This window comes from Artibeus jamaicensis, unplaced genomic scaffold (assembly GCF_021234435.1).
Source record: "Artibeus jamaicensis isolate MK-2021 breed Jamaican fruit bat unplaced genomic scaffold, CSHL_Jam_final contig_432, whole genome shotgun sequence".
Taxonomy (NCBI): Eukaryota; Metazoa; Chordata; class Mammalia; order Chiroptera; family Phyllostomidae; genus Artibeus; species Artibeus jamaicensis.
In genome coordinates, this window is record NW_026521828.1 from 11260934 (window position 1) to 11281794 (window position 20861).

Genomic DNA, 20861 nt, shown 5'->3' on the forward strand with positions numbered 1-20861 from the left:
ACGACATGAGTTAAGTGAGGAGGGGGCTTATCTGACCATGGGACCAATTCGGAGTTCAAGGAGATGAGAGATGTTTTTATTTCATTGTTTGATCCCTGAAGCCAGTCACGTCTTGGGACTTTTAGTTATAGGAGCCAATCGAGTCCCTTGACTTTTTTAGACCCACATGAGTTGCACTTTGGTTACTTGTAATACAAAGATTCCTAACTGATACACAGACCTTTCCTTCTCTACATCCAAAGGCTTTTCCGAACCCAGTCCATGGCTCTACTAGCACAAAACACTGAATATTAACGAAGGTGTGGAGGCCGACCTGCACCCTTCTTCCCTCCACAGAAAGAAGGGCACAGGGCCCAGTGGCCTGCATCCTGCTTTCCAGTTCTGTCCACACGTCCACCACTCAGTCTCCCAGGGCCCGGGAGGATTGGCCGCAGGGTCCCTGTAAGGAAGAGGCAGGTGCTGCCCCATGTCCTACCTTCTCTCGGGGCTGCTGGGAGTGTGAAATGGCAGTGCTTGGGAAACAATTATGACAGATACAAAGCCTCAGAGAACTGTTTGATATGACGATTAGCTCAAAATATATGCTCTTGTTTATATGCTTTATTTAGCACCATATTGAGTTATGGAAACATATCTGCCAATATAGAATATAGGTATAATTTGGTGCTGGACTAGTCGATAGTTTTTAAAAAATCATTCAAGTCCATGTTAGTCATTAGAGATTAATAATGGACAGCTGGAGTACATACTGCTATTGTGCTGAAAAGTTCTATTTCTATAGAACAAAGTGCATCATGACATTTTGCAATTTTTCTTCATCTTTATCTATTAAAGCGGATTCTCTTGCCTCTAGAACCCAAATGAATGTACTATGATTTTGTAGAGAAAAAAGTACATAAACATTGCCCCAGAGTAAACTACAGTCTAAAATGCAATGTTTTGACAATTTTTAAACCAATGCAGCTGAGAAAAACGGCAGCTGAGAAGCACAGCTATTCGCCGGCACCCCCACCCGGGCGTTAACTCTGTGTAGTGACTGTGTCTCCTTGCACACGTCCCTCATCTGCAGTGTGAACGGACCTCCAGGCAGGGACCGGCAGCTTTAAATGCAGTCGAGTGACTTTAGTTCAGTTTCCTACTGTCTTCTCTCCCTCCCCAGGTATTCTCTCAAAGGTTTCAGGTCCTGTTTTTTTAAATAGTTTTTATCCTACTTGTAATCATTTTTCATTGATTACTCTTATTAAAAACAACATTTCTAGCTAGTATTTAGTTGGCTACACTCTCGCAAGCAGGCATCTTGTCTAATGCACTATTACAGGGTAGGTGAGGGTATTTTCACAGTAAATCACATGAGAGGAGGCAGGTGACCCCATGTGAGGAACAGGTGCTGTGCGGTGCCCTTGGCACTGGGGTTCTGTGGAGAAGGATCCATGAGGAAGGAGCCACAAGGGCTGGGAAACTGGGCCAGCCATGCTTCAGAGACAGCACAGGGCTCCATGGGAGCAGCCCGCATACTGATTTCCGCAAGGCCATGGCTCTTGCCTCCCCTCCAACTTCCACATGGACACACTACTTTGCATGTGGCAGGCTCCATCCTCTCTCTGTCCATCCCTCAAACATGCCAAGCAATTTCCCGCTTTGTGGACTCTCCCCCCATCTCCTCCCCAATAATCTTTCTAACTCTTTCTCAGCCTTCAGATCTCAACTTAAATCTGGTAGAAGTTTAAACAGACCTCTTATAATAATATATCCTCTCCCTTTGTGTTTAACTTGGGATCTCACTTTTTTCTTTTATAGCGCCTAAAATAACCCATAACAATTTCTTTAAACTATCACTAGTTTATTATCTAGCACTCCTTCAAGAACTATGCTGTACAGTTCAGTACCCACTAGCCACATGTGGCTATTTCACTTGAGTTAATTGATATAAAATTAAAAGCTCAGTCTCCTGGTTATATTAGTCACATGTCAAAGCCCAGTGGCCGCAGTGGCCAGTGGATGCCATGCCAGCAGCACGCACATGGACGACGTGTCCTCCATCAGAGAGGATGACTCTTTCAGATACAAGTCCCTTGAGGGCTGGGCTCCACTGTCTGTCCTGCTCACCGTCACACTCCAGTGCCCACCTTAACGGGTGGAACTTGGTAGATGCTCAAATATTTGTGGAATAAATCTATAAGTGAATGAACTGAAGAAATAATAAAAGGATTAATGAATGACCACCAGTAAGGAAAGCATGGGGACTGAGAACTAGAATGGACAGCTGGAGTAGATTTGAGAAGGATTTGAGCCCATCCCTGAGACACGGCTTGCCACAGAACACACCGCCTACGTCACTGGTGCTGCTTGACTTACCCCCTCCTGCACTGGAGTATAAGCTCCCTCGGGTAAAGGCTTTCTCTTGTTCACTGTTATATCCTCAACACCCCAAACGGGGCCCATTGATGGTGAGAAAATCCAGACCATCTTCTCCTGTTCCATAAACTTATTTTCACATGTAAAAGTAAAGTGACAATTTCATATAGGGAACATTGCATCCATTTACTGAACATCCCCACTTGTATCATTGCCCTTCATGTTGCCTTCCCACTTTATTTGTCCCTTCTCTCTTAATCCATAGGTCTCTTGCTGCTCTTGGTGGATTTTTGACACACTTACCTAGGAGCACTTGCAGGGTTTCCCCCTCAACTCCCATGGCCTTTCCGCCACACCTCAGGGTGACCTGCCTCTCCAGGCGGTAGCCAGTGCTCAGCATTTCTTCTTTCTACCCACATCTATATTGGGGTGTCTACTTTTCATTCTGACTCATAGCTCTCACCCCAAGGTAAGCATCAAATGAAGGCAAATGGGTTAAAATATTCCTTCTTCAAAGATTTCTTGGAGTTGTCTTAATTCTGGATCTTACTCATCTCTTGGGGGTTCAGCCTACACCTCTCCTCCTCCATAAAGACTTCTCTTATGCCCAGAATGAAATATGAACATGCTTTTGACTTTAGACTAACCACATTAGAAAATAAGTCATTTAGCGGCTAAGATGGAGGCATAGGTAGAAACGCTGTGCCTCCTCACACAACCAAATTTAAAGACAACAAAGTTTTAGTAACAAGGGTGCAACCAAAACACAGAAAATTGAGCTGTACAGAAATCCAACAACAACGAAGCATTCACCCAGACCGGTAAGAGGGGCAAAGTCAGTGGCTGGCAGGGAGGGATCCTGACAGGAAAAAGCGACCAGACCAACCCAGGAGTGCAAATGGCAGTTGGCGGATCCCAGGTGCAGGGTGGCAACAGGCACACCCAGTGAGGGTACAAGGCAGCTGGCTGACCACGGTTACACATTCCTGCGCAGATAAACCAGGCAGAGGAGCGAGCAGTGAGACAGACTGCACAGGCTAGGGCCCCAGCACTGGGAGTTAAGCCTAAAAGCACCAATTGAAAAAACTTCCAGGATCAAGGTGCCGGGAGAAGCTTCCAGGGTCACAGAGTTTGTTGGAAAGACCCAGAGGGTCCTGGAGGGTGCACAGGCCCACACACCCAGGAGCCAGCTCCAGGGAGGCCTGGTTTGCTTTCAGGAAACAGCAGAGGATGCGGAAATCCAAGAGAGAGTGGAACAAACGCCATTACCCCTCTCTAATTCCACCCCCAGATACAGCATCACAACCCAGCAACTGGGCTGCCCCGCCCTGGTGAACACCTGAGGCTCCACCCCTCATACGTAACACGTGTGACAAGACCAAAAAAATATGGCTCAAATGAAAGAACAACTCAGAGCTCCAGAGCCAATAGTTTTAAGCGACCAAGAGATAGCCAACCTATCAGATGCACAGTTCAAAGCACTGGTGATCAGGATGCTCACAGAACTGGGTGATTTTAGTCACAAATTAGAGGAACAGTTGAAGGCTAAACTAATTGAAATGAAGGGAAATGCACAGGAAACCAATAGTGATGGAAAGGAAACTGGGACTCAAATCAAGGGAGTGCACCAGAAGGAAGAATAAAATGACCAAACAGAAAAGAATGAAGAAACAAGAATTCAAAAAAATGAGAAGAGGCTTAGGAACCTCCAGGACATCTTTAAACATTCCAACATTTGAATTATAGGGGTATCAGAAGGGGAAGAAGAAGAGCAACAAGTGGAAACCTTATTTGAACAAATAATAAAGGAGAACTTCCCCAATCTGGCAAAGGTAATAGACTTCCAGGAAATCCAGGAAGCTCAGAGAGTCCCAAAGAAGTTGGACCCAAGAAGGAACACACCAAGGCACATCATAATTATATTAGCCAAGATTAAAATGAAGGATAAAATCCTAGAAGCAGCAAGAGATAAGGGGACAGTCACTTACAAAGGAGTTCCCATCAGACTGTCAGCGGATTTCTCAAAAGAGACATTACAGGCAAGAAGGGGCTGGAAAGAAGTATTCCAAGTCATGAAAGGCAAGGACCTACATCCAAGATTGCTCTATCCTGCAAAGCTTTCATTTAGAATGGAAGGACAGATAAAGTGCTTCTCAGATTAGGTCAAATTCAAGGAGTTCATCATCACCAAGCCCTTATTATATGAAATGTTAAAGGGACTTACCTAAGAAGAAGAAGATAAAAAATATGAACAGTGAAAGGACAGCAAACTCACAGTTATTAACAACCACACCTAGAACAAAAGCAAACTAAGAGGAAAGCTAGATCAGGAGCAGAACCATAGAAATGGAGATCACATGGAGGGTTAAGCAACAGGGGAGTGGGAGGAGGAGAAGAGGAAAGAAGGTATAGAAAATAAGTAGCATAAAGGGTAGGTAGAAAATAGATAGGGGGAAGGCAAGAATAGTGTGGGAAATGTAGAATCTAAAGAACCTATGACACATGGACATGAACTAAATCGGGGGAATGTGGGGGGCAGGGGTGTGCAGGGTAAAGGGGAATGAAGGGGTAAGGGGACAATTGTACTGGCATAATCAATAAAATATATTTAAAATTTAAAAAAAAAAGAAAAGAAGTCATTTACTTCTAGCTCAAAGATGCCAAACCACAGCAGCCCATAGCCCATGGCCAAGTAATTTCCTCATCCTCTCACCCCTCGTAGGAATCTATCCATTCCTCTCCTATGACACATATTGCTACCCACCCTGGTTTGCAGTGATTTATGCACAGGACTTACCTCTGCAAGACAGAGATTCATCTTTATGTCCTTTGCAGCCTCACCCAGAATAGGCATTCAATAAGTGACTTTCACATGAACCAGGCACAGTGTGCTGTTCTGGGCCCATGGCTTGGATTCCAAATCTTTACCTAATAATTTCTGTGTCAACCCTTTGCAAAACGTGCAGAAGAGAAAGAGCATTCCAGTTCTAGGAATATACAATAATAGCAACAAATGAACTTGATATAAAATACATAAGGACCTAATATAGTATGATTTAAAAATTATTTTAAAACTCCAATCTAAATTTTCACTCATATACTGACACATCACTGTAAGGGCCACAGCTAGGGAGCAGGGAGAAGCTGTGTTCTAGAAGAGTGGCACGATTTTCATCGCTTGATTAGATAATGTGTTGGGATGAAAATATTGTTAAAAATGTGATGAAGAGGTCATTTAGGAAAGTACACATGACACTCCTGGAAACAAGAGCACGGCGAGACAGATTTAAAAAAGCAGTCAAAATAGACAGATGCTTTTAAACTAAGGCAGATGCTTTTTAAACTAATTCCTCCCTCCCCAAACCATGGCACAGGCCCTCTCTGGCCCCCATGGTCCTTCTCAATGTCATGGCCACCTGACCACTTCCAGTAATAGCACCTAAAATTCCAGCATACCTTTATGGCTTATTTCTAAAGAGACTCTCATAAATTGTAAAACCCTCTTAAAGAGTTAACATGCCAAGTGTAAGCAATGAACATGTGAGCATAATCTAGTTACAAAAAAAGCTCCTCAGTGGGAAACACAGAACTGTCTCTGTCACCTCTGCCAGTGGGACCACGGGGCTTCTCTGAGTCTCAGTTACCTTCCATGCAAGCTGAGTGACAGGTGCACATGCACTCACAGACGGGCTTAGGCACATGCATACATTTATTTTATGTAGGTACATGTATTTATATAATATGTACTGCAAAAGGCTACAAAGTTCTGTTCCTTATCATGGACAATTAAAATGATTTGGCCACTCATAAGATCGACTGACTTATATTTCCTTTTTCTGTATGGAAAAACTAGGACCCAAAGCAGTGATATTATTTTTTAGAAAATGTTTATCTGTTTCCTTTTCTTTTGGTGTTATTTTCCCTTGGAAAACCTATTACTTTTCCAATGATAGATTTTCAAGTTCAGTAGAAATCACACCTGCTCAACTCTAAGAGAGAAACTGTCATCAAAGAAGAGAAGAAATATACACAATATTTAACATCTGGAACATTACAGATGCCAGCCACAGGAAACCCAAATGAGAGAGGAAAATACTGGATAGTAACTTCCTTGTCCAGAAGTAAGCAAACTATGCATTTCTACCCACACTGGTGATAGTGACTTGTTTGGGAATAAGTCACAAGAGATAAGTCAAGCCAAAGAGTGGAGATTATTAGGAAATAAATGTTCTCCCTCCCAAAAGTGATTAAGGCTAACCAACAGAATCTGAGAAGAGTACCCATACAGAGGGAAGAAGAGGTAAAGAGATGGAGAAACATAGGTCCTTGTGATAGTGTTTGGATTCCTGATCCAGCTGAACCTGAAGCTAGCAAGAATCAATCTGGAACATTTTCAGCATGTGAACCCAAAACTCTCCCCCTAATTTTTTTTTACTAAGACCATTTTGACTTGGGCTTCCATCATTTGCAACCAAATAAGATAGGAGTCAAGACCAAGGTTACCAAGGAAAAGTAGCAGGATCAAAAAAGTCAATTCCAACAATGTCTCTTAACTTCAAATTTAAGTTTTATTTCCATTATAGGGATGTTCTCATTTGGGAGGAAAAAGAGGTTTAGGTATCAGAATCACTTGGAGGAACTTTTCAGAAATGTACATTTACCTCCCATAGTCCTCTGCCCCTCCCCCTCCCACCTAAGGGAAACCAGACTAAAGGAAGACTGGGGGTGGGAGGTAAGAATGCATGTAGGAATGAAAATATAAGCAGGTATACTCTGAGGAAGCCGCCCGAGTGGCTGACACACCCCTGGCTCTCTAGAACAACTCTGCGCCCTCACATCGCTTTGTTGCATTGAATGCCAAGGGCTCTGTTATGAGGTAGATGTGAGACTCATTTGCAGCACTGCCTTACATTTGATGAGTCAAATATAGCTGGTTTCTGAGCTACTAACAATGAACAATGTGTGAAAAAAATTCTTTCCTAGAGGAAATGATTCACTTCTCTGGGTCCCTGAAATAAAATTAATATTTAGAATTGCAGGAAGTAAGTGCATAACAATCATGCTTTTGAAGAAGGAAATTCACCAGTGACTACCAGGGAGGGCCCTTTGTCAGAAATGACAATATCCTCAAAGACATAAAATAAATAGCCACTGAGGAAAGCAGTATGGAGTTAGCTCAGAAAAATTAAAAGTGAAACTGCCTGTGACCCAGTGATTCCACTTCCGGGAACACACCTGAAGAACCCCCAAAACGCATTCATTGCAGCATTAGTTACAACGGCCAAAACTGCGAAGCGACCCAAGTGCCCCTCAGTAGCTGAGTGTGGGTAAGTAGCTGTGGTACATTTACACAGTGGACTACTACTCAGCCATAAAAAAGAAGGAAATCTTACCCTTTGCAACAGCATGGATGGACCTGGAGACCATTATGCTAAGTGAAATAAGCAGGCAGAGAAAGACAAATATCCTATGATTTCACTCATATCTAAAATATAATGAACAAAATAAACTAACAAACAAAACAGAAATAAACTCATAGATACAGAAAATACCTGTCAGAGGTTGGGGGGCTTGTGGAGTCAGGTGAAAAAGGTGAAGAGATTAAGTAAAAAAACCAACCTCAAAGACACACAACAGTATGGTGATTGTCAAAGAAAAAGGGGTGCAGGGAGGCCAACTCTGAACAATGAGCAGTGCCTGCCAAGAACAGCAAATTGAGAACAGTGAAGGGGAGAAGATATCATGATCGATTATTAATGTCTGCCATGGCCATGGAAAGGGCGAATGGTAGGCTGAGTACAACTAAGCTTACCCTCTTTGACTTAACTGTCCACAGGTAACACAGAACTCTGTAATAAATACTTGCTCTCAACTGGGCCATTATTTCAGAGCTAACAGCAACAAATTGGCTTCTTCTGAGACATAACCCTTAAGTGCAGTCAGCAATGTCAGTCACCAGCTGCACCTCTGCTGACCTTTCTAGGGACACTTCTCTGCCACTGTTTCCTTCTGTCTAGTACAGGGGAGCAGGATGGGTGCTAACAGATAACCTTCACTCTCCAGAAGAGACAATGTTACATTCTGAGAATAGCTAAGTATATGAGTTTGAAATTTGGGTACCAATCCTGCTCCTCCCCAAAATAAGCTGTGTGTCCTTATACTAACCACTGGACCTTCCTGAGCTTCAGGTTCTTCCTCCATACCTTGGAGAGACTATTAGCAGTGGTGACTCCCTCATAGAAATAATGCACGTAAAAGTGCTTTCGGTATTGAGAAGTGCTATATGAACATGAGTTATTGCTAAATGAAAAGAATTACAGAGAGCTCACCATGTAACATTGAGAGATATTGTGCAATTACAGGTCCCTACAGGTCTATTTCCCTTACAATTAAGCGAGCTCAATTCTGCCATGCAGGGTGATGCCTTTAGAGGGCGCTCTGGCACTGACTCACAGGACGCCTCCCTCAGTCCCCCTTCCAGCATTGCTCCAACCTACCTGCAGCCACTAGAGCTCTGTCAGGAGCTCCGCTCTGGTCTGCCTTGATCCGTGACTAGAATAGGACCCATTAATGTCGCCATTTTCTATCCCAGAATGCTGATTGTCTTCCCACCCGTGCCCACACTTCCACCGTTGACTCTCTCCTTGGCCCATAAACATGGGTGCCATACTCCCCAAACCTCTAGCTATGTTCCTCACCCATTGCATCATCTGAGCAATTTTAGTGGGCGATTCCCTCTCTGTGTCAAACCAGAATTTTCAGAGCCATCATTGTATGATCCTCACATGCTCTTTCTGAATACTTCTTGTGTTCTAACCTGGTATTCTCTGTTTTCTCATTGATGGTTTTCTTTTTCTTTGTTTTTTTTTTTAATCTTCGCCTGAGGACACACTTATTGATTTTAGAGAAAGAGGAAGGGAGGGAGAGAGGCACAGAAAAACCAGCGTGAGAGAAACATCAGTGGGTTGCCTCTTGCACACGCCAAAGCTGAAACTGAACTCACACCCCAAGCATATGCTGTGACCAGGAATCAAACCTGTGACCCTTTAATTTATGGGACAATGCTCCAACCAACTGAGCCACACCATCCCAGGCATTTTTCTTTTTAAAATGTATAAATAGGTACTTATTTATAGATTTAAATAAGCATTATCTTATTTAATCTTAAGGAACCTATGACATTTGTAGATGAGAAAATGAATGCCCATAAAGGCTAATAAAACTGCCCAAGGTCACTGAGATAGTGTGCAATGAAGACGGAATTTAAAACCAGGTCTGCCTGGCTCGAGAACCCAGGCTCCTTCTGAGAATACCATGCTGCTTTTCAAATCCTGTTCCATCTTGCAATTACTTTCATTCTGTAGCTCAGATTATGACCACGCCAGAAACTTCTGCTCATCAAGTTAGATATGCCACTATAGCAAGCGCAACTTAAATACTAGTCAACATCGCTGCAGTGGACGGTCAGCCTCTGTATTTACCCATAATACCCATGGACTGGGAACAACAATAAGAAAGTAACTGTGGGTCAGTGTTGTTGGACATATAATTATAACAGAATAAGAAAATATTAAATGTCTCTCTCTTCTAAACTGGATGTGAAGCTGCAGATCCAAACCTTACTGTCTTCATGGGTTACATCAGAGGTTTAGAACAGAGGTACTCAGGTTTTTTCCAAAACCCTGGGCTCCCAGAAGATCACTAAGTTTAGAATTATAGAACTGGCTTATTTTTTAACCCAGTAATTTGAGAGAAAGTAGAATTATGATTAAAAATGTCAAGTGATTTACTTAAAATCACTGCAGCTAATATTAATCAAAGTGTCAGGCTTGTAATAGAATATAAATCAGCAGATATGGCTCCCCACACCAAGAAAGTGTTGCCAGGAAAAAAAAATCAGCTGACCCAAACAGCATGCTTAGTGACGTAATGGATGTAACTGATTGACAATCTGCACATGCTCCTTAGGTAATGTAGTTTAGCCTCAAGCTGTTTGCAAACTGGCCAGCAATCCTGGATCAGTTTTAGAATATATTTTATTGATTATGCCGATAGGTGGATATCCGTGCCTTCTCACACAACCAAGTTTAGAGACAACTAAATATTAGCAACAGAAAACACAGCCAGAACACAGAAAATTGAGCTTTTCGGAAGTCTGTTAACAACAAATTCTTCAGCCTGACCAGTAAGGGGTGAAACCAGCGGCTGGTGGAGCAGGGTTGCACAGGAAAACTCGGTCAGACAGACTCAGGCGCGCAGAATCCAGGCGCAGGGTTGGACCTAGTGAGCGACCGAGCGAAGAGCGACCATGGGGAAACAGCAAGGGAGCAGGGCTGCATGTTGACTGTGATCTTGCATTTGTGTGTGGATAGACAAGCGAGGGAGTGGGCGATTGGACCGGGACCCATCAGGTCCCCGTGGCAGGCAGCAGGGAGGGCACCGCCATTTCCCTGCTCTGACCCCACCTCCACATACGGCCTCATAACCCAGCGACTCTGAGTGGCCCGGCCCTGGTGAACCACCTAAGGCTCTGCTCCTACCCAGCGGTGCAAAACAGCAGAGGGGGCTGCCATTTCCCTGCTCTGACCACGCCCCCACATACAGCGTCACAACCCAGCAACCTGGGAGTCCAAGGCTCCGTTCCTCACACTTAAAGGGCATGAACAGACCAAAAATGGCTCAAGAAGAACTCAAAGCCCCGGAGCCTATAAATCTAAGCGATGAAGAAATAGCAAAACTCTCAGACACACAGTTTAAAACACTGGTGATCAGGATCCTCACAGAACTGGTTGATTATAGCCACAAATTAGACAAATATATGAAGGCAAAACTAATTGAAATGAATGGAATTGCACAGGAAACCAACAGCAATGAAAAGGAAACTGGGACTCAAATCAATGGAGTGGACCAGAAGAAAGCAAATAATGGCCAAACAGAAAAGAGTCAAGAAGAAAGAATTCAAAGAAATGAGGAGAGTCTTAGGAACCTCCAGGACATCTTTAAACGCTCCAACATCCGAATTATAGGGGTATCAGAAGGGGGAAAGGCACAGCCACCAGTGGAAAACTTATTTGAACAAATAATAAAGGAGAATTTCCCCAAGCTGGCAAAGGAAATAGACTTCCAGGAAATCCAGGAAGCTCAGAGAGTACCAAAGAAGTTGGACCCAAGAAGGAACACACCAAGGCACATCATCATTACATTAGCCAAGATTAAAATGAAGGAGAGAATCCTAGAAGCAGCAAGAGCTAAGGGGACAGTCACCTACAAAGGAGTCCCCATCAGAATGTCAGCAGATTTCTCAAAAGAGACCTTACAGGCAAGAAGGGGCTGCAAAGATGTATTCCAAGTCATGAAATCCAAAGATCTACAACCAAGATTGCTCTATCCAGCAAAGTTTTCATTTAAAATAGAAGGACAGATAAAGTGCTTCTCAGATAAGATCAAATTCAAGGAGTTCATCATCACCAAGCCCTTATTATATGAAATGTTAAAGGGACTTATCTAAGAAAAAGAAGTTAAAGAAACATGAACAGTGAAAGGACAGCAAACTCACAGTTATTAAGAACCACACCTAAAACAAAAGCAAACTAAAAGGACAGCTAGATCAGGAGTGGAAACATAGAAATGAAGATCTCAAGGCGGGTTAGCAAAAGGGGAGTGGGAGGAGGAGAAGGGGGGAGAAGGTACAGAAAATAAGTAGCATAGACAGTAGATAGAAAATAGATGGGGGGGGGCAAGAATAGTGTGGGAAATATAGAATCTAAAGAACTTGAGACACATGGTCATAAACTAAAGGGAGGGTAATGGTGGGGACGGGGGGTAGGGTGGAGGGGAATGAAGGGGGGAATAGAATAACTGTAACAGCATAATCAATAAAAAAATTTTAATTAAAATAATACAAATATATATATATGTATATTTTATTGATTATGCCATTACAGTTGTCCCATTCCCCGCTTCATTCCCTTCCACCCTGCACAAACCCTCCCTCACCATTCTCCCCCTTGGGTGTGTTCCTTCTTGGGTCAAATTTCTTTGGTACTCTGAGCTTTCTGGATTTCAGAGAAACAGAAAAGAATGAAGAAACAAGAATTCAAAAAAATGAGGAGAGGCTTAGGAATCTCCAGGACATCTTTAAATATTTCAACATCCCCTGGCTGGAGTAGCTCAGTGGATTGAGTGTGGGCCTGTGAACCAAAGTATCGTGGTTCGATTCCCAGTTAGGGGACATGCCTGGGTTGCAGGTCAGTTCCCAGCAGGGGACACATGGGAAGCAACCACACATTGATATTTCTCTCCCTCTCTCTTTCCCTTACCCTCTAAAGATAAATAAAAATTTAAAAAAACAAAACAAAAAAAAAACATTTCAACATCCAAATTATAGGGATACCAAAAGGGGAAGAAGAACAGCAACAAGGGGAAAACTTATTCGAACTAATAATAAAGGAGAACTTCCCCAATCTGGCAAAGCAACAGACTTCCTGGGTTATTTTGAGTAATACTAACTGCAACTAAGTAGCTTACAAAGCCAAGATTGGAAATTAGTTATCAGGTATCCAAACCTCTATTCACTGAATCAGACAAGCATTTCCTACAGTGCTCCAGGAAGCAGTTTTCCTGGAACATGTTAGGTAATAGGGGTTCCACGCTCTCCGCAAGTTTGGGAAACATCACTCAAACACATTTCATTTTCTCGGTGGCTTTACTCTGTTAAAGTGCTCCATGCCTCTCAGAATGGAACAGACTGTAAGTTACTCCCCGAATCTCATTGCATCAACACTCGTTAGCACAGGTGACCCCAGGGGTATGACAGCTCGGAAACCCAGGTCCACTAGCAAACTCACATTTTGCACTAAAAGCTACATTCCCCAGGCAGCTTCCCACTCCACCTGTTTGTTCCTGTTCTTGAAAAAAGGTCTCAACAACAGAAACCTCTGCAACACAACCAGAGCTCATAGGAGCCCAGGAGCAAGATAAAAATGCCAGCAGAAATCCAAACACGCAGAACAAGTGCAGACAGCCCTGAGTAGACATTTCTCTCCCTTTATGTGAGTCTATGACAGGCACTTTGGTAGAGGACGGACGGGAACCAAAACACCCTGTCAAGGCCTCGAAGGGCTATCTGTGGCAGCTCCAGGATTTCTACACACAGGGCAATCGGGCTGACAGTTGGGACAAGTGGGGACTTGGTGGGGAGGTAAGTGACTTGCCTTGGATTTGAGTGTGCAGGGCAAAATCACTGTTACATTGTGTAATTGGTGGAAGGGCAAAACTTGGTGCGATTGAAAAAAATTGTGGAAAGATGACATCTGCTCACCCTCCCCTCAGCTCTGCTATTAGAAACAAGCCTCCTAATGGGGGAATGGATGACAGAACAGATGAAAATACACAGAGGAGCACTCGAAACAAGGAGCAGCATGCTGTGCTCGGGCAGACCAGAAACGGAGTATTTCATCTGCATTCACAGTGGAAATCAATGTTCGATCGCTGGTAGACTACCATATTGAAAAAAGAAAATGCCGCATTCTCACTCGTGGCCCTGGTGAAGAAGACATTGTGTGACATAGTCTCTTCAAACAATAATACAATTAATAATGCACTGGACGGATGCTCCCTTAGCTGACTTTCCAAACCTCGGATTATCAGAACTGGACTGGGAACAGAATATATAGGCTCTTACACTGTCACCGGTCAACCAAATGGCCTTGGATAAATCTCTTACTATCTATGAGACTCGGTTTCTTCATCTCTAAAATGGGAGAGTTAAACTGAAGTATCACTAAGGTCCCTGTTGGTTCTGAAAGAATAGGATTTCATAGGATACCTTCAGAGTCATGGCTGAACCATCAGTCTCTGGGTTTAAATCCCAGCCTTGCCACTTACTGTTGGTATAGCCTTGGACAGATTACTCTCTCCCTAACCTACAAAATAGCAATAGTAACAATAATACATATCCTGTGAGTTTTAGAGAAGATTAAATAAAGTAACGCATTTAAATGGCTTAAATTAGTTGCTAGCATCTAGGTACAGCTCAGTACATAGTAGAAGTTAATGTCAACACTTAGTTTTAGGGTGTTTTTTTTTTTTTACATTTTTAAGTGTCATGCAGTGTCTGCGATAAAAACTGGCTATCGTGCTAGTGAACAGGCACTCAACTGGGCACATCCCAGGTCTATGTTTGATCACTAGCCTTCTTTTTATTTCCTAGGCCCTAGTCCCATGCAAAATTTTATTTATTCGACAAATTAATGTAGCATTTATTGCATGTTGGATATTTTTCTAAACACTTGGGAGATATGAACTCATTCAGCTCTCCACCACCCTCTGAAGTGGGTATATGATCTTCCCACTTTATTACCACAGAAACTGAGGCACAGTAAGGCTATGCAGTGTGCCCTAGAGCATTGCCAGGAGCCACTGTTGCAGAGCTGGGACCTGGGCCACCAGCCCTCATGCCCAGGCTGCATTGCTGGCCTCACACCATCTCACCCTTCTCTGACCTCGCCCTTCCAGTATGGTTCCCTCTTCTCCTCACAGACCTTCCAACCACTCCGTCATGCATGCAGCTAAGATTGCAACTCACCAGCCCTTCCATCGCCCCCAACCCATCAGGTGGCCTCTCCCAAGTCTTAGAGTTGTTCGACCTGAACCCAGGACACCCTTCAAGACTCATGATTTCCCCTCTTGTGAAGTTGCGTTTTTCCTTCACTCTGATCTCCCCTGACTCAGTCTATTCATTGGCAAGCAGCGGGGCCACGTTCTGTGAATTGCATGCCTGACTGATCCCTATCCCACCAAGTGTAATAACCTACGAGCTGCATCCGTAGTGCCTTTTCACATTTGGTCCTCATGGTTGGTTGTCATCCTAAGGCAGCTCTAGAAAATTCCTTATGCCCTGAAATATTAGGATGCAGGGCATCTATTTTTTTCTCATTCTCTCCACCCACCCTCTCAAGCAAATTTGGAAACAATGGACAGCGTGCTCTCATTTGACAAATGCTAGTCTAGAGTGACATCTGGTGGCTATTTCTTAAAAGTTTCACACATACAGACTCATGGTTGAGGTTTGTTTGGTCTTGGGAGAAAAAAAGCATGCACTATCCACCAGGGCTTATGCCGCACCTGGAAACCCCACCAAGACAGCAGGAAGAATCAGGTGAGATCAGATGAGCAGAAATCCCTCTACACTCAGTAAGTCATCAAGGTATGGAGCACCTGGCCTCAGGAAGAGAGCCCGAGGTCCCTGAGGCCCAAGTCTAGAGGCCAAAGTTGAGATCCCATATTGCGGTCCTGGCTGGCGACACCCAGAGAACAGGCAGACCCCTTTCCTCTCGGGGCCCCAGTTACCTAAGTTTCCAACACCGGGTTACAAACCACACCGGCCCTAACTTCGCTGTCCTCTCCTCACAGCCCCTTCTGCAGTCCTGTGGAAGCCCAAAGCAGGCGTGTGAGTGGAGTTTAAAGAGGAGAAAGGTGAACTAGTTAAGTGGCAAAGCTAACCCATCACATCCAGACCTCCGCACTGGATGCATCCCAGGCTGAATCAGGCTCTGACCGAAAGAGATGGGTAAAGTTGAAAACTGGAAGACCTGGTGCTCTGATGTTAGAGTCAATGCCATTTTTTTGTACCTGGAAAATAAGATTGTTGATTATTATTGAAGTGGCAGTCAGGGTATATGGTACAAGCCCAGGGTATTGTCAGGGACATGGAGAAGAGGTTTGACATGGCGGATGGTGATGGCAAAAAATGATCAAATGGTTTCCAGTTTGAGGTTTACCCAATCCAGTTCATTCAATAAGCTATATGCACTGTTCTGGACTGAGTATGATGGACCATTTGAAAGATGAGCAAGCAAAGGCAAGAACCCAGCACCAAACCTCTGAAAGAAGGGAGGAGACACGAGCTGTGAGAGATAGTGAAGAAAATGGTCCAGCACCAATGCCTGTCTCTATCAAGGAAAGTGAAACATGAATGTCCTGACACAGGAAATGAGCCCCTAACACGAGGAAAAGCAAACTAGCACAGCAAGGAAGCACTGGCATGACTCGGACTCCATGAGAGGACAAGGAGGCACCCAAACCGGAACGAGCACTCACAGAACACAGTGAGTCCCAGGGGGCAGCCCCAAGAAACGGCACGGTCTGACTTCCTCCACGGCGGCCTCACAGCAGACTGGTGCCCCGGCTGGTCAGCACAGACAAGGGACTGAAGTCCGGGGAAGGCCGCTGCAGGTCCGAGTTCAGTTTCTGTTACGGTCTGGCCATTTCCCATTTGTGTGGTCAGTCTCTCAGAGTCTTGGCGGAGAGTGAGTGCTTAATGTTTGTTGCGTGAATGCATAGCATTCTATTTCCACACAATCCCAAACTTTGTAAAATTAAGCAATACATTGCTTTAATGGTAGAAACATGTGTGATGGAATATGCATAAAAAGATAGTGATTATTATAAACTATACCATTTAAATAAAACAAGTCTGAAATAAAAATAGACAAAAATAAAACAAAATTTTGATATTAAAGTGGTCAACATGCTACTTAGATGGTAAAAGTGTCCATGAAAGAGGATCTCTTTATAATGATAAAGATAACAAGCCACAAAAAGCAAGTTGCCATCAATCAACCTTTGACACCAAAAGACACAATAATGATACCCACGGAGTAGCATCTGAAGACGATGAAGGAGAGATTTTCAAAAGCGGTGAGAAACTAACCCATGTCACCTGGCATTCCAAGTGGGTGAAAATAATTTACTACTATTCAGAGGACTTTATCAGTATACACTGTGAGATAGAATCCGCTGCTTTCCAGCACTAATATTTTTTTCAAAACTACCATATCAGGCACAAATAAACACTTAAAAAAAAAACAAAACAAAACTATAGAGCAGGGAGAATATCAACTTAATTTCCTCATATCTGCAATAAAACTGGAAATAAGTAATAAAAAGCGGAATCAAACATGAAAACAGAAGCAGCAGCAGTGACCCTGGGAACTCACAAACTGTGACCGAACAACACAGAGATGCAACTTCTCAGCTCATTTCATGACGGAAATGAAAACTTCCAGTATAGGCTTTGCTTCTGAACAATGTGGTAAACTTGGGTTTTTAAGAAGACCCAGATAACTTATAATAGAAATTATAACAATGTTTTTTTAAGTTCATTGCTAAGCTTTCAGAAAAATACTGGTTGCAGCTTTATTTACAACAGCTAAGACATGGAAGCAACTTCAGTGTCTACTGATGGATGAGTGAATAAGTAAATGTAATGTGTGTATGTACATGCATTTACACATGTGCACACACAAACACAGTGGAATATTATTCAGTCCTGGCTGGTGTGGCTCTGTGGATTGAGTGCCAGCCTACGAACCAAAGGGTCGCAAGTTCAATTCCCAGTCAGGACACATGGCTGGGTTGCAGACCAGCTCCCCAGTTGGGGGCACACAAGAGGCACCTGATTGATGTATCTCTCACACACCAATGTTTCTCTCCCTTTCTTTCTCCCTTCCTTCCCCTCTCTCTACAAATAAATAAAATATTTTTAAAGGGAATATTATTTAGTCAGAGAAAAAGAAAACCCTATCATTTGCAACAACATGGATGGACCTTGAAGTCAGGATGCTAAGTGAGATGTCAGTCAGAGAAAAGCAAATAGCGTGTGATTTCACTTATATGTGGAGCCTAAAACCAGACCAAACCAGCCTCAGAGATGCAGAGAGCAGGTCGGGGGGTGCTAGCAGTGGGGGGGAGGGGTCGGGGAGGGCAAACACTGGGTAAAGGCAGTCAAAGACACAAACTTCCATTTATGAAATAAGTCACTTAGGGGGTGTGAGGTACAGCCTCGTGCCCACAGTGTGTAACACTCTTTTGCTTCCTATTTGTAAGCTGCTAAGAATAAATCTTACAAGTTATCATCACAAGAGAAAAAGTCATAACTCTGTGGTGATGGATGATAACCAGACTCATTGTAGTGATCACTTTGCAATATATAAAAATATTGAATCATTATGTTCAACACCAGAAACTGTTATACATCAACTGGGTCTCAAAAAAAAAGAGAGAAAGATGAAGTACTGTTTTATATCAAGTAGGAAAAAAATCTCAAGAAATGCACACCTAGGCAACTGATAATGTAATTGTAAAACATTAAATCCAAGAGAAAGATTTAAAATCAGCCAGTGAGAAGAGATGAATTTCCTGCAATGAATTACAATTAGGCTGACGGTAGGTTCTTAATATCGGAAATATAAACCAAAAAGTACATGTCAATCTAGAAATGCAACCAATAAAACTACTTAAACATGTTCTTCAGACAATTCTTAAGAGCTTTCCACCAGCAGCAGAACTTTAATAAAGAAATTCTTAAAGGCTTTATAATTGTGAAAAATTAAAAGATGACCTAGAAGTTGGAAGATTTTTTAAATGGGAGCAAAGTTGGCAAATGTGAAAGTAAACATAATGTTGTTTACAAAAATAATAATACCCACCTGCGGGCTTCAGAAGTGATAAATGCTTCACGAAAATGACGCGTAAATTGCAGGGAGGGTGATCAGAGAAAACCGCTACTGAGATCCTTGCATTTTAGCAGAGAAGATTGGTGTGCTGACTTTGGATTTTTAATTATGGATAACTGTGCATTGAAATAAGCAGGAACCGTGAGGATTTAACATAAATGTTGCAATTTCCTCCCTTCTCTTGCTCAGCGGGGGACCTTTCTCTTCTCAGGTGAAATTGTTGCAGCCTGCAAGACTTTTCTTGTGTCTTTTGGGTACTAAAAAGTCAGGCAATCTTGAAGAACACAAAACTTGGTCTCAATTCAATAACAGTTTCTAGTCTAATGTGTTAATAAACATTTTAATCTTTATGGCAAAATGAGTTGTCTTGCCTCTTAAAGGAGCCAAGCTGGATCCAGCCATAGGCAGACCGCCTGTGGTTGTGAGTGAGGGGCACCTGGTTCTTTTCCTCCTTCCTTCTCAGATACTCCTCCCTTCCCAGATCGCCAACAGTTATCATTGAATGTTGAGTCCTGGCACCTTCTGCCTCTTCTGGGCTCTCGGGAAACTAGCAGCCAGGCTCATGCCTTCAGGGAAGACATTAGAAGAATCTCCTCTCGGGAATCTGATGAGTTTCAAGAGGAAAGAACTATAGATATTCACGTTCTTGGGAACCTGCCAAAGCTGGTCCCTCCAGATGATCCTAGTAAAACCCACTACGGACTATGGCCAACTTCACACGACATTTCCACCAGATGTGAAGTGCACCATCGCTCTCAGGGAAAAAGGGCGGGGGAGATCCCAAACATCTGAGAAAATCTTAAAGATCAGCCCCAAATATAAATTGTGGCTGACTAAAAGCCAAGAAGTGGGAAGTGGGAATAAAATCCTGAGTGAGGCAGGACAGCTCTTGCTTTCGTGGTCCTGACAGTCCATTGGGAAAGGAAGGTAACGGTGTCACAGTGAGGCAGGTGCCACAGTCGGTGTACAGAAGTGTAGCACGGGGGGTGGGGGGGCACCTCAAGGACAAGTGTAAGGTGTGTTTTTCCATGACAGTGAAATCTAAGTTGAAACCTAGTGCCAGGTGCAATGGGTCGGGGTAGCCATTGGGTGGGAGTTTGTGGAGGGTCCTGTTCTGAAGTAGCCTGAATAGAATCCTGAAGGTGGGAGGCTGTGTGTTATGAAGTGGCTGAAAGGTAAAATTCACGGTAGAGAGTGATCTAGCCAGGGGAAAGTGAGTTCTAGTCAGAACAGGACATACCTCCTAAACGCTGTTCAAGAAGTAAGAATTCTGGGAACTGTCCCGAGTGCACCAAAAAACAGCTGGAGGGTATCATCTGATGAGTAACAGGAAAGGGTTACCCCACCCACTTGTGAAAAAGGGGATTGGAAGAAGGAGGTACTGGAGGCAGAAAGACCTGGTGGGAAGCCACTGTAGGCAGTTCCAAGGACAAAGATGACGTCCTGAGTTAGGATCAAGGTGGTGAGTGAGAGCTCTGGGAAGGTTGGAGGAACACTGCGTCCATTCCACAGAACTTCAGATGGATTCCAGAGAGCTGCGTGAGTCGGACTCAACCAATACAAGTGCAAAGGGAGGGGAGAGCAGAGGACGGTGAGACGGCCGCTGTGCCCTTTCCACTGGGCTGACCCTACAGCACTTCTGTCCAGAGCAGGGCTGACCACCCTCCCCCACAAGAGCAACAGAGTTTCCACACGGAAAGATCTAACCACCCGCCACACTGGCTCGACAGTTTAGATCGGAAAAGAGGTGTGATGTGATCCACAGGAGACCATTGCCCATGAATCTGAACATAGATTCTTAAGTAGCGGGATTCTCTAACTGCAGATTATTTTAGTTATCCAACTCTCAACACAAAACACTGAACATTCTGTTAAATATAACCAATGTATTTCAGAACTAAGACATACCTTAGAGGTAATGTGGTTTAAGAGTCTCCCCAAATAGATGAAGAAATGAATGCCCAGAAACAGAGATTTTCCCAAGTTACG